This window comes from Argiope bruennichi, chromosome 8 (genome assembly GCF_947563725.1).
Source record: "Argiope bruennichi chromosome 8, qqArgBrue1.1, whole genome shotgun sequence".
NCBI lineage: Eukaryota > Metazoa > Arthropoda > Arachnida > Araneae > Araneidae > Argiope > Argiope bruennichi.
In genome coordinates, this window is record NC_079158.1 from 108,175,002 (window position 1) to 108,190,178 (window position 15,177).

The 15,177-nt window shown below is 28.1% G+C and overlaps 1 protein-coding gene across 1 annotated transcript in view; it reads right to left on the reverse strand.

Annotated features, from left to right (window-relative positions):
* Positions 1 to 15,177, reverse strand: part of LOC129980906 (discoidin domain-containing receptor 2-like) — a 355,932-nt gene that overhangs the window by 139,118 nt on the left and 201,637 nt on the right. The window lies entirely within an intron of this gene.

Here is a 15,177-nt window from a genome sequence, read left to right on the forward strand (position 1 = left end):
TACATGTTTACAAAATTTCAAAACTCGAGGAAATTGGAAAGTCAGCGGAAACTCGATTACAAAATTTAATCTTTATAAGCATGAAACTAATCAAGTTAAATAAAAATTTTGCAAAAAAAAAAATGATTAATTTCCGAATCCAAATGTATATTATATTATTGCCCTTTTCTCATATTAAAATAATTAAAAACAAACAAATAATTTGACGAAAATACTTATGATAAGATGAATAAACCCTTTAATGTGCAAAAAGAAGAAAAACTGCATTAATTATATGAAAGAAAATATAATGTAAAAAAAATACTACTCTATAAAGCTTTTGTCTTAAGACCTAGCGAGTTGGGGTGTATTTAAGCGGATTTAACAAACACATATTACAGATAATGAATAAAATTATCGAAAATATTACTATTAGGGAATTTTGCTGTTTTTAATCACGTTCTGAACCATCTCACATTCCATTAAAAGAGTGATAAGATATATCTAATAAGACCATAAGATAAAGCCAATAAAATATATTTATGGTTATCGGTTTTTATTTTCATTTTTTCAAAAAAAAAAAATTATTACAAAGTAAAATTTTATTTTTAGAAAAACAATAAAAGTTTGCCTAGCATTTTTTTTAGTACAAACAAAATACTTTTAAAGCATTCAGATGATTTTATTTTTCTTCTATACAAGGTGCTTATTCTAATCAAGACTTATTATCAAAATTTTAAAGTGTTAGAGACAGGCATATACTTTCAGTCGAAAACATGATTTAAAAGGCGTAAAGAATAATAATTTATGTAGGTTGAATGAATAAATATCTTGGTGAAATATTTCAAAGTCTACATTTTTATTCAGGTCTCAGCCCTATCAATCATATTTAGCACAATATTCTTGACATAGTAACTTTGTAATAATAAAAAAAACTCTTTTTTTACTAAAATTGACTGAGTTATGAGGCAATCAATTTGAGTTATTTTAAACCGATTACTGGCCATTTTGAGAAAGTGCTATGTACTGATTCGCTTATCTTACTCGGATCGTTGTAGGCGTGCCACTGAAATTGTTATCAATCCAGACAGCCATTTAAATTGTCTGAAATAGTTGCATTTAAAGCTTCATTATTCGATTGAAATTAATCACATAAGAAATGAATTTTTTTTTCATGATATTAAAGTGCCACTGAAATGGTTTTCAATCGAGACAGCCATTTAAATTGTCTGAAATAGTAGCATTTAAAGCTTCATTATTCGATTAAATTAATCACATAAGAATGGAACCTTTTTTTTTCATGATATTAAAGTGTCAAAAATATTTTACAAGATATGATTGATAGGACCGTCGGATGGTTTAAATATTTAGAATATATAATTTTTCATTATTTATATTATTAATTCACATACTTATTTTATGAAACACAATTATTGGCTAAAATTACATAAAATATTATTATTTATAGTATTGAGAGTATTTTTACTGTTGGAGTAAATTTCAAATTATTATCTATTGAGCCCGATTAGAGAAAACAGATTATATATTATTCTAACTATTATAAACTCCTACCAACTGATGGTACTTCAGAAATGAGGATGAAAAGCTTTCGGTATGGTGATTGGTTCTCGCCACCCTGGTAGGTACAAACATGTGGGGGTAGGCTACCTCCTATCGATGACGGGACGTGCTTCCCATGGGAAGGGTTATGAGTGACCGGTGATGCCCTTAGGACTCAAATATAGTTCCCACCTATGTTGTTGTCGTAGCAGTCCGGTCAATCAAATATATCTGTGTGCCTTCGGACGAGTTAGAATAGCCGATTAAGATTAAGGTAACCATTATAACCCCTGAGGTATTTAGAGTAGTTTTGCAATTATAAGTATAGATCTGATAATAAGTAACTAAGTAATAGCCTTAATAAGTAACAAATTCTTTAATGGACAACCTACATGTGATTCCAAACTTTATGAACACTAAGATTTCTATAATTATCATTAAAATTACTTTGTAAGCAATAACATGAGTTATTTCCGTAAGTACTAAATGTAAAATGGTATATAAAATGTCCATAGTGGAAACATTACAAAGTGACCACTACAACGTTATAAATTATATAATATTAAAAATCACTTCTTTCTACGAGTAAAATAAGTTTTTAAATGTAAAATTTTAGAGTCATTTGAGGCTTAATTGCAAATTTCTTATCCAAAAGGCTTACAGTCAACCAGCCTTAACTTTACAGAGCTCCTAGAAATGCCACCATATGATATACTGTAAAGATTTATCACTGCTTCAACAGAGGAGGGGTGCTTCAGTTGATTAACGACTATTTCATGCGGGTAACTTGTAACTACAATCTGAATAGCGCTTGACTATATCACGGCATAACTTAGTCAAGTCAGTAGTATCGATTGTGTTATGACACAACATATTCCCAATGATCCTTTGATATCAAAAAGTGGCAAATATGGACCGTAATCTTGTTAATAGGTTTTTTTTGAGGAATAATAAGAAAATTGAAGAAAACCTAAATGAAAGATGATGTTATTTTTTATATCTTAGTATCTATTAGTCACAATTGTCATACTAAAGATATAATCATCACAAAAGTGAAATTTTTAAGGCTAAAAAATGAATTAATTTCATGGTGATATGCGTGACACTAATGTGAATCCACACATGACAAGCTTTAAAAATATAAAACAATGCTTGTGCCTGAAAGCCTTCTTTGAACTGATACTTTTATAAGTAAGGTTCGCAGTTAGAAAATTATGAAAGATATTATTTCATTTTGTTTATAATAAAAAACGCATTTTAAAGGTGTACAATTGTTTTTTTTATTTTCCCGGAAAAGAAGTATACTAAGAGAATATACTCAACAGAAAAATACATTCTTAAAATGAATTTTCTCTCTTCACTATTCTCCTATTCTCTGAGTTCAAAAAAAAAAAAAAAAAAAAAAAACTTTTTTAAAAAATTATGTCTTTGTATATGGAAACACCATCGGATAGAATACGTCGCTCGGTAGGTTGTCTATTTGTGTATATGTGAAAGTGGTAACTCAAAACTACAATGAACTAAATGAATGAAATATGTTATATCGTTTCAGCAACAAAATGAGTGCCTGTATCCAATTTTGTACCAAAATAGTAGGAAATACATGCCCGGTTCTTTTCATTATACGGCTACAGTAACACATCGATCATGTTCCCATGTAATGATACCGTATAATGATATTGTTCCATATAATATTGTATAATATCTTAAAATAGTCCAATATCGTATAATATTGTAAATATAGTGCAATGAATAATATTATATATTATTCTAACTATTGTGCAAGGAATAATTTTATACAGTATTTAAAGCTCAATATCATATAGTATTAAATTATATAATATCATTATACAACATTACATATATATGTACAACATCAGATAATATATTAAAATCTAATACAATATTTGCTATATCATATAACATTGAACAATATCGGGGATATTATACCTTGCCCAGATCCATCAATATCCAAATTTCTATCCAGCTCGAGAGAAATGTTAATTTTTATTTCATATATGATATCCGTATAATTCAAAATAGAAAGATAATTGAAATTAAACAAATTATCGTCTCATCATAATGAACAATTGATAGTTTTTCAATAGCTGCAGTAGCTTAAAAACTTAAGGCTTGAATAATCATTTTAAATTTTCGATTACTTTTCAATCTAAGATCATTATGTTGTTGTTGTTTCTAACGGCTTGTCATAGACAAGCCCACTGAGTTTAGAATTCAGTGATTTTTTAAGCTAAGGATGCGTCTCTTGTTTTTCAGTAGCGCCATCTAGGGCCAAGCGTATGACTTAGCTACACACTCGTCACAATCCTTCTTACTGGGCGGACTTCATTCATGCATTTCATTCACTCATACACAGATCCTAATTTAGAACTGAATCAGAGAACGATCACCCCTGATCCAGTACTCCCTCTCGACATGGAGGATTTTATGACCACGACAGATTTATACGTGCGCCAGCCACCACACACGCGAGGAGTCTTCGGCCGGCGGGGTTCGAACTAGCAACCCAAGGGAAGCGAATAAGGTATTATACTTTATTCGAAAGCTCGCACTTGTTCCATTCTCTTTCTCTTCTTCTCTCTTTCGTTCTGATATCCACAGCTCTTACGAAACGAGAGCTTTCCAAAATTTCAGAGCCTTAGACATAATCTTATTTCAGCGTCCAGTTTTTTTAATATCTTTGTGACTAATAACTGTAAAAAACTGTCTTTTATTATAGGATGTCTTGTTGAATGAAGGTTATTCTTAGCTGGCAAAAGCATTCAGTGCGATGCTATATTCTATCAGTGCCAGAATATTTGTATTATTCTTGACAAATAATAAAACATTTGTATACATGAACATGAAACTTTCTCAAAATAGTCGAATTATCTAATGCAAGCAATTTTTTTCAGTAATCTTCTGTTATGTATATTAGATAAGTTGCATAAGTTTCTTTAGTGAGATTATTCGAATTATCTAATGCAAGCAATTTTTTTCAGTAATCTTCTGTTATGTATATTAGATAAGTTGCATAAGTTTCTTTAGTGAGATTATTCGAATTATCTAATGCAAGCAATTTTTTTCAGTAATCTTCTGTTATGTATATTAGATAAGTTGCATAAGTTTTTTTAGTGAGATTATTCGAATTATCTAATGCAAGCAATTTTTTTCAGTAATCTTCTGTTATGTATATTAGATAAGTTGCATAAGTTTCTTTAGTGAAATTATTCTTCACAGAAACTCAGTAAAGCAAGTGTTTCATAATATCTTGTGCAAAATCGTCCTCTCTAATCATCTAAACATTTTAACGCCATCTTACTGTGTTGAAAATTTTTTACTTCGATAATTTATAACAATGCTTGTTTATACAAGAATTATTTGTATTATATTTGGTAAATAATGAAACATTCTTATGTTTGAATATGAAATTTTCCCTAAACGGTTGCATGTTCTAACGCAAACAATTTTTTTTTCTACCACGCCAAATTAATTCAATGTTAAGCCTATGAGTTAAGTTGGTTTCGCTCAGTTGGATAATTTATTTGCACAGACTCAGTAATGCAAGTGTTTCAGAATATATTTTTATACAAAAGTTATGCCAAATCGTTAGAAAACTTTACTGCAATTTTACTGTGTCGAAAATTTCTTACTTCGATAATTTACAATAGTGCCTATTTATACAAGAATTATTTGCATTATTCTTGGCAAATAATGAAATAAACATAATTAAGTTCTATTTTTTCTACCACGCCAAATTAACCCAATGTTAAGCATATGAGTTAAGTTGGTTTCACTCAGTTGGATAATTTATTTGCACAGACTCAGTAATGCAAGTTTTTCAGAATATATTTTTATACAAAAGTTATGCCAAATCGTTAGAAAACTTTACTGCAATTTTATTGTGTCGAAAATTTCTTACTTCGATAATTTACAATAGTGCCTATTTATACAAGAATTATTTGTATTATTCTTTTAATATAATAAAATAAACATAAATAAGTTGTATTTTGAATAAGCTACGTGAAACATTCGTACTTCTAATGCAAGCAATTCTTTCCAACTGACAAAATTAATCCTACCTAAGTTGTATCAGATCATTTGGTTTCATTAAATGAAATTCCTTAACAAAAAAAACATCACTAATATAAATTGATTATTAATCAATAAATCTTTTAAAATTACCTTTAAATGTTAATTAATCTGACTGATTTAAAAAACTTTCAGAACTTATCTTGCAGCTGACGGTTGATAAGAAAATATTGCCCTACGTTTTGCCATAAAAAATCGAAATCAATTTTCATCATTTGCTTCATAACAAATAAAAAAATAAAATGAAGTAATTACCTTCATACCTGCTCGATACAGAGCATGATGATAAAGTACATAAAAAACACCGTACGAAAGGATTCCCGTCGTCACCTGAATCGTGACGTCACATTCCACTCCCCCCAACTCTCACTTACCGGAGAATATGTTTTCCGGTAACTTCCCCATATGGGGTTTGGGGAGGGCAGTAAAAAAAGTTGAAATAATAAAAAGCAAAGATATGAGAAATAACTTTTTTTTTCGATCGGAGAGAAAAATTTATGGTTGATAAGAGTCTCATGTTCCTAGTCCCCGAACGACCCGAAACACTAGATAAAAAAAGTAATAAAAATGTCCTGGTGCAGGGGAAAAAAGTAATGGAAATAAAGTTTCCATTAGCGATAGCGAAAATAATTTTAAGAAATTGATTTTTTTTAAAAAAATATTATGAAAAAAAATAATAATCGTGGAACTAAAATGATGGAGTCGTATTTCTGCGAGTTTGTTTCATAGTAAAGTTCAGACAAAATGTGGGAATATATCTTCAACTCGTTTCTTCAGGATTATGAGATGCAGCTGAAGCCGTTAACAAATCGTAAAGCCTTGACATGAATGTCTTTGATGACATTCTTTCTGTTATATCGTTTTGATGAAGCCAGTAACCATTCATGAAATCATATGATTTTGTTGAAAACACTTGCATTAAGATAGTTTTCATTGGTAATTTTTATTTTTTCTTCAGAATTTTTTTCTCAAAAAATGTAGTGGAAATAAAATGTTAAATTCGTATTTTGGTAACCTTATTTCATATTCAGACTAAATATTGGAACATAATTTCAACTCGTTCCTTCAGGATTATCAGGAGCAGTTGAAACCGTTAACATTTCGTGAAGCTTTAACACGAATGTCTTTGATGATATCTTTTCTATAATATTATATCGTTTTGATGAAACCAGTAACCATTCATGAAATCATATGCTTTTGTTGAAAACACTTACATTAAGATAGTTTCTATCGATATTTTTTTTCAGAATTACTTTAATAAAAATTAAATAAAGGTTGTGGAACTAAAACGATAAATCTGTATTTTGGAAAGTTTATTTCATATTAAATTTCAAAGAGAAGATTGTAAAATATTTTCAACTTTTTTCTTTAAAGCAACCGAAATTGCTAAATATTCATTAAATCATATACATTTAAAACATTTTCTGCAAGAAAGGATATATCAATGGAACTAAAATTTCATGTTGAATGAATTCCAGGATATTTTTGATTTATCTCAATTGATCTTGAGAAAAACTTAATTATTCTTTTATGGTATTCTTTCTCTAGTATTATATCATTTTTATGAAACGATTAATCATTCATGAAATCTAATGGGTTTGTTAAAAACGGAGTTAAAACTCAGCAACGGATACTCAACTATACAGACTTGGAATCATAGACAGGCTGATTTGTCAAATTTACAAACAAATAAATTTGTAAATATTACAAATTCTATGAATTATAAAATATATGGACCAAATTTCCATTGATTTATTAAAATTATTATTAAATACAGTATAATTAATTACTTATTTATAATATAAAGGATACGGTTATTGATTTAATAAGTTATATAGTATTCCTATTTGACATGTCCTGTGAACTAATAATTATATTGTCATAATTGTTTGAGGTTTATTATTTCCTACTATTCTAATAATTATATATTTTATCTGTAAATAATTACTTATTTATAAAATAAATGGAGATGGGTTTTGATGGGGCAACAAGAACCATCCTTTGCTAATCTAAAAAAAAAAAAGTTTACTACAAAATTTTTTAGATAGGGTTATTTGCCACTGCAAGATTAGCATTTACGTTATGTTATATTTATTAAATATAATCAAAATTCTTAGGATAACATTTAAAAAACCGTTTTAAATCTATTTTATCCTTTTCTTTTACTTATATTCAGTTTTGAAAAAAAATTGTGAAATCCAATTATTAATATCATTTGAATATTAGACTGCAAAATTTTTAATAATTTTTAAAAATATTTCTTGACAAATTCTTTGTAGAGAAAATATTTAATATGGAGAGCGTAGTTTCAATGCGCTAAAGCTATCTTTAGTTTATCGAAAGAATAATGAATAAATAAATAAAAAATCTATAAAAATATTTGTTGAAGATAATTTGGTGTAAATGTGATTTTACATTTTATCATTATTTAACTAAATTGTTACGTAAACGTTTGAGAATCTGTTTCATATCTAGTGTATTCTTTTCTTTCACTTAATTTACCAACTTAGAGTCTGTGATGTGTCTTGCCCTCATCTGAACTGTGCTACAAAAACTGACTAGTTTCTGTATAGCGGTCATCTTTAAAAGAATGTTTGAATAATTTACACAATTTAAGAAGCTACATGGAATCATGCCAAAGCCTATGGTGCCTGAGGTAAGATGATTAATCGATTTATTAATCAATAGATGTTTTATGTATTTTATTTTACATAAGATATCATTCATTTGCCTCTATGTTATCCAAAAAGTTGACTATTCTCAATAAGATATCATTCATTTGTTCCAATGTTACCCAAAAAGTTGACTAGTCGTAGAAAGATATCATTCCTTTGCTTCAATGTTATCCAAAAAAATTGACTATTCTCAATAAGATATCATTCATTTGCCCCAATGTTACTCAAAAATGTTGATTATTCGTTAAAAGATATCATTCATTTGTCGCAATGTTAGCCAAAAAGATGACAGTAGAATTCAATACCTTATTTTCAGCAATAAAAGCAAGTGACGGCAACAATAACAAAAAGGTATCGGCAAAGAAAAACATCAAATATCCTTTTTTTTTTTGTCCGACACGAACGGTCTTTTTCTGCATTTAGGAAAGATCTCCAGTCCAGATTGCGTTTTATCCCACCGCTCACTTATTTTTTTCCCGCCCTCACTGAGCTGGGGACAGCTAAGCCCACCCCTGTGGGTTCCGAATGCGATCTTTCAACGTCCTACAGCCTAATTACGTGGGATCCACACCCCCACCACCTTGCTATCGCTGATTCATCCCCGGGCCAAGCTGATAGATCTCGCTCTACCTCCGTAGATCCAATATCCCTCCCTACGGGGATTTCTCTTCTATAAATCTACCCTGTCAATAGGTGGGATACGCATATATTCAAAGAGAGCAGGGGGCCAAGGAAGGGAATGGATATATTTTTTGCCTCTCCGATGATTCCATTCGCACTGTAACAGTTCGGAGTGGGCTATTAGTTTTTCTTTATAGCTCTTGTGAAGCATCTAAATCCTTAAATTGCCGATTTTACAGTTTTTTCCTTCCCTTTTTTTTTGTCAACTGTTGAAAAGTATTACTCATTTTGTGTCCTTTTTTTCTATATGCGATAAAATGGGGATATATAGGCTACCCATAGGGAATTTGATGAGTATATTACCAAAATATGTATGCCTTAGTGGAAGTATTCTCACAAATTCTATAATAGAATGATATGTATAGAAATAAATGTTTAATAGTTAATATGGAGATATTTAGCTAAAATTTAGAATTTGGCACTTTGAGTATGGCTCTTTATTAACAAAAAAATAATTTGAAAATTAAAGATTTGACTTAATATCCAAAGAATAAGCATGCGTTGTTTTGTAATATTATTAATAATAATAATAAACAAAATTTTCTTGTTAGCCTTACCTTGGTTTTCGTTTCATCAGATCCGATTTAAAAGTAAATAAGTTATAATAATAGCCGTATAAAACAATTAAATATCTGGTTTCACCAGAAGTGCTTTTTAAAATTTCTGCAAATTTAATGTTGACATCTGTAATCCTTCATGACTGTTAAATTTTCTTCTTTTTGTAATGTGTTACATACTTACTTCTGTAATCCCCGTGTGATACTTTGTGGTGCAAGGGGGATTCATAAATGTTCAATAAAAAAATATCTGGTTATGATATTATTTGAAATCATAACTGGATTGTTTTGTTAAATAGCAGCGTATGATTATCTTTGATTTGATTTGAAGTAATAGATGGGTAAGACCGTTAAATAGATCGATATGTTAACATTTGATTTGACATCATGGCAGGTAAAGCAATAAAATAGCTGATTATGATATTATTTGATTTGAACTGGAATCATAATTGGTAATAAATATCATCAAACATTTGGCTATGATTTAATTTTATTTGATATGAAATAATATTTGGGTATTACTATTAAATAGATATCATTTGATTCTATTTTAAATAATAGCTAGGTATTGTATGACATTTGATGTGTGTTTGAAATAATAACTGGCAAAATTATCAAATAACATGATATTATTTCATTTGATTTCCATATCTTGATTAATGTTACTTTTGAAACTTTTAATTCAATTTTGTGCCACTGTCAGTTATTTAAAATATCATATGCTCTTGCAGCTCACACTTCAAATTTTCATGCAATACCATTAGATGAATTTTTGAATCGCTACAATTAATTAAGGTTTTGCATAAAGTGAGCGAAATATATCATTAGGATTTGTGGTTTCCTGATAATGAGATACGATTAAGACCTCATCGACTTAAGACACAAAGATTTCATCTTGGAATAAACATAAAGAAAATTGTTATTTATTCAATAGAATATCAATGACATGTTTAAAAACCACATAAAAACTGTTAACAATTTAATTTCTGAAAGCATTGCAAAGTATTTTTTTTCTCTATGTATGTTTTCGCACAGGAAGAAATAAATGTCGAAGGAGGAATGTAACTGAGCATGATATCTATCTACACTTTGATTTACATAATTTTTTAAAGTTAGGGAATATTTAATTCTGTAAATGATGAGAACTTTTTTTAATATTCATATATAGAATAGCAAAAATGTGTTAAAAATGCATAAAAATATTATTAAAAATAAAATCTATAAAAGCACTATTAGATATCACGGCAAATTATTTTCTTTTTCTATGTGTGATTTTCACACACGAAGAAATAACTATCGAAGAATAGATGTAATTGAGCATGATATCTATCTACACGTTGATTTATGAAATATTCTGATATTAAAGAAAATACCATTCTGAAATTGATTTTTTTTAATATTCATATATAGAATAGCAAAAATGTGTTAAAAATGCATAAAAATATTATTAAAAATAAAATCTATAAAAGCACTATTAGATATCACGGCAAATTATTTTCTTTTTCAATGTTTGATTTTCACACACGAAGAAATAACTATCGAAGAATAGATGTAATTGAGCATGATATCTATCTACACGTTGATTTATGAAATATTCTGATATTAAAGAAAATACCATTCTGTAATTGATTTTTTTTTAATATTCATATATAGAATAGCAAAGATGTGTTAAAAATACATAAAAATATTATTAAAAATAAAATTTATAAAAGCACTATTAGATATCACGGCAAATTGCTTTCTTTTTCAATGTTTGATTTTCACACACGAAGAAATAACTATCGAAAAATAGATGTAATTGAGCATGATCTACACGTCAAACATCTACACGTTGATTTAAGAAATATTCTTATATTAAAGAATATTCTATTCTGTAATTGATTATTTTTTTAAATATTCATATATAGAATAGCAAAGATGTGTTAAAAATACATAAAAATATTATTAAAAATAAAATTTATAAAAGCACTATTAGATATCACGGCAAATTGCTTTCTTTTTCAATGTTTGATTTTCACACACGAAGAAATAACTATCGAAAAATAGATAAATATTATTAAAAATAAAATCTATAAAAGCACTATTAGATATCACGGCAAATTGCTTTCTTTTTCTATGTGTGATTTTTACACACGAAGAAATAACTATTGAAAAATAGATGTAATTGAGCATGATATCTATCTACACGTTGATTTATGAAATATTCTGATATTAAAGAAAATACCATTCTGTAATTGATTTTTTTTTAATATTCATATATAGAATAGCAAAGATGTGTTAAAAATACATAAAAATATTATTAAAAATAAAATTTATAAAAGCACTATTAGATATCACGGCAAATTGCTTTCTTTTTCAATGTTTGATTTTCACACACGAAGAAATAACTATCGAAAAATAGATGTAATTGAGCATGATCTACACGTCAAACATCTACACGTTGATTTAAGAAATATTCTTATATTAAAGAATATTCTATTCTGTAATTGATTATTTTTTTAAATATTCATATATAGAATAGCAAAGATGTGTTAAAAATACATAAAAATATTATTAAAAATAAAATTTATAAAAGCACTATTAGATATCACGGCAAATTGCTTTCTTTTTCAATGTTTGATTTTCACACACGAAGAAATAACTATCGAAAAATAGATAAATATTATTAAAAATAAAATCTATAAAAGCACTATTAGATATCACGGCAAATTGCTTTCTTTTTCTATGTGTGATTTTTACACACGAAGAAATAACTATTGAAAAATAGATGTAATTGAGCATGATATCTATCTACACGTTGATTTATGAAATATTCTGATATTAAAGAAAATACCATTCTGTAATTGATTTTTTTTTAATATTCATATATAGAATAGCAAAGATGTGTTAAAAATACATAAAAATATTATTAAAAATAAAATTTATAAAAGCACTATTAGATATCACGGCAAATTGCTTTCTTTTTCTATGTGTGATTTTTACACACGAAGAAATAACTATTGAAGAATAGATGTAATTGAGCATGATATCTATCTACACGTTGATTTATGAAATATTCTGATATTAAAGAAAATACCATTCTGTAATTGATTTTTTTTTAATATTCATATATAGAATAGCAAAGATGTGTTAAAAATACATAAAAATATTATTAAAAATAAAATTTATAAAAGCACTATTAGATATCACGGCAAATTGCTTTCTTTTTCTATGTGTGATTTTTACACACGAAGAAATAACTATTGAAGAATAGATGTAATTGAGCATGATATCTATCTACACGTTGATTTATGAAATATTCTGATATTAAAGAAAATACCATTCTGTAATTGATTTTTTTTAATATTCATATATTTAATATCAAAGATGTGTTAAAAATCACATAAATATTATCAATAATTCAAATTATGAACATACTATTAGTTATCATTACAAATTATTTTTTCTCTATGTGCGATTTTCACACACGAAGAGAACAGTCGAAGGACAAATATAACTGAACCTAATATCTATATACATGTTGTTTAACATAATTTTCTGAAGTTAAGGAAGATTTGATTCTTTAATTGGTGAGTAATATTCATACGTAAAATATCAAAAACGGGTTAAAAACACATAAATATTATCAATAATTCAATTTATAAAAGTACTATTAGAAATCATTATATTATTATTTTTATCTATGTGGGATTTTCACGCAAGAAGAGATAGCAATCGAAAGACAAATATAACTGAGCATGATATTTATCTACATGTTGTTTGGTGTAATTATTATTGGTGTAATATTAAGGAAGATTTGGTTTGATTGATAATTGATTTTTTAAAAAAAAATATTCATAAGATGATTGTTATTATTTGATTTCCTACTTTGAATCCATAATACCCCTTCACTGCCCCCTCAAATAACACTGACATGGCGGGTTTCATGTGAGCAGGAATTGATCCCGTCATTTCGCTCATTTAAAGCTGGAAAATCAAATACGGAATGTTTTTGCATTTACATTTCCGTACTTCATATATTGCGTAAAGTCATATTCTTCTAACACGTATTTGCTTAATATTACATTCTTAGAGTACATTAGACGAAATGCATTATTTTACGAATTTAACAAGATGTTACAAGCTAAAATCATCTAAAAAACTGAAATGGTCAAAAGACTCAACAAATATGCCTTTAACAAGAAACTACAAGCAAAATCATTTGAAGATGCTTATGTTTCTCTGTTCTTAGAATATTGGTTTATTTATCTGAATTTAAATTATAACCTGTGCTTCATGAGCTTTGTTTAAATGTATGGTCCTTTTTCAGATTCAGTTAAAACATTTTTAACTTGTTTAAGTTTTATATTTCACAGACATTTTTTTTTTCAAAAACGATTTTATGAATCGTTACACCTGCTTTTCTACTTAGGATGTTTCCACGTTCTTTTTCCTCTTAACTTTACGCATGGTGCAGCATATTTGAAACTGGCTATTATGCCATTAACCTCTGACTGCGTAATTTTTAAAAACACTGTTTAGATGCTTTGTTTGCGAATAAGTTCAAATGTTTTTTAAACAAAGTGAACTGATATTATACGTTACACGATAAAAATATGATGTAATAGAAATTTGTAATCGTAGAAATAAACACTCTAAACTGCGAAAAACGTGAGATGCATTAGAAAATGGACTGATTAACAACCCACGGAAATAGCAGGATAAGGAGCTGGAGGGTTAACTTTCCATTCCATGTGATAATTTAAAATTAAATCTTTAATTTTTACCAGGACAATATAATTTTAATTCTAATATTTATTATTACATTTTTACTTATTTTTCATTAAAGAGATGGATCAACAACCCTTGAAAACTGCCAACTCGAGAGAGAGAAAGATACATTTTATAAAATCTAAACGAACACCAACTACACAAATGAAAAATGACGTTAACCATCAGCTTAAAGTTCAGTACAGCCCGTTATGTTATTAAATGTACGTCAAAGAGTTTGAGATATATTAAAAGCGAGCCATTTAATACCATCTTCTATCAGATGCTATCAGTAATGTAAACGCAAAGTAAAAAAAGAAAAAAAATGCAATAAATAAAATCCTCTCAACCACTTTGCGCCGAGAGCGCGCCATCTGTTCCAGGATAGTCCAGGATAGCGATCCAATAATCTTCCGTTAGGATCAGCCACCTAATCCCATAACCTCCAGCCCTTTTAATCCCTTTACAGGAAATTATTCCTTTTTAAAGGGATTTAGCCTTCTATTAGACCCTTCTTGGTCTACTCCCTCCCCCTCCCCCTTTCGCGGAGTTTGCCCATTAAGGGGGGGATTCAGAACTTTTGCGAATTTATCTTTTCGAGAAATTCATGATAGAAGAGAGAGACTGAAATGCCTGGTTACCATTTTGGACGTTAAAGAGGATATTTCTTTCTTTAACTGAATCCCATTTTGCTTTTTATTACAGATAAATTTCGATAGTTAAGAAAGATCAGGTTCTGTAATATGTAATTTTGCTTGTATGTAATTAAAGAAAATAATTATTATAAAACGGTTGAAAGAAATCAAGCTGTTAAAATGTCCCTAAAAGAACTGTAGCAAGAAAAATATTCTAAAAGCATTGAATTTCAGAGATATGCTTCAGAA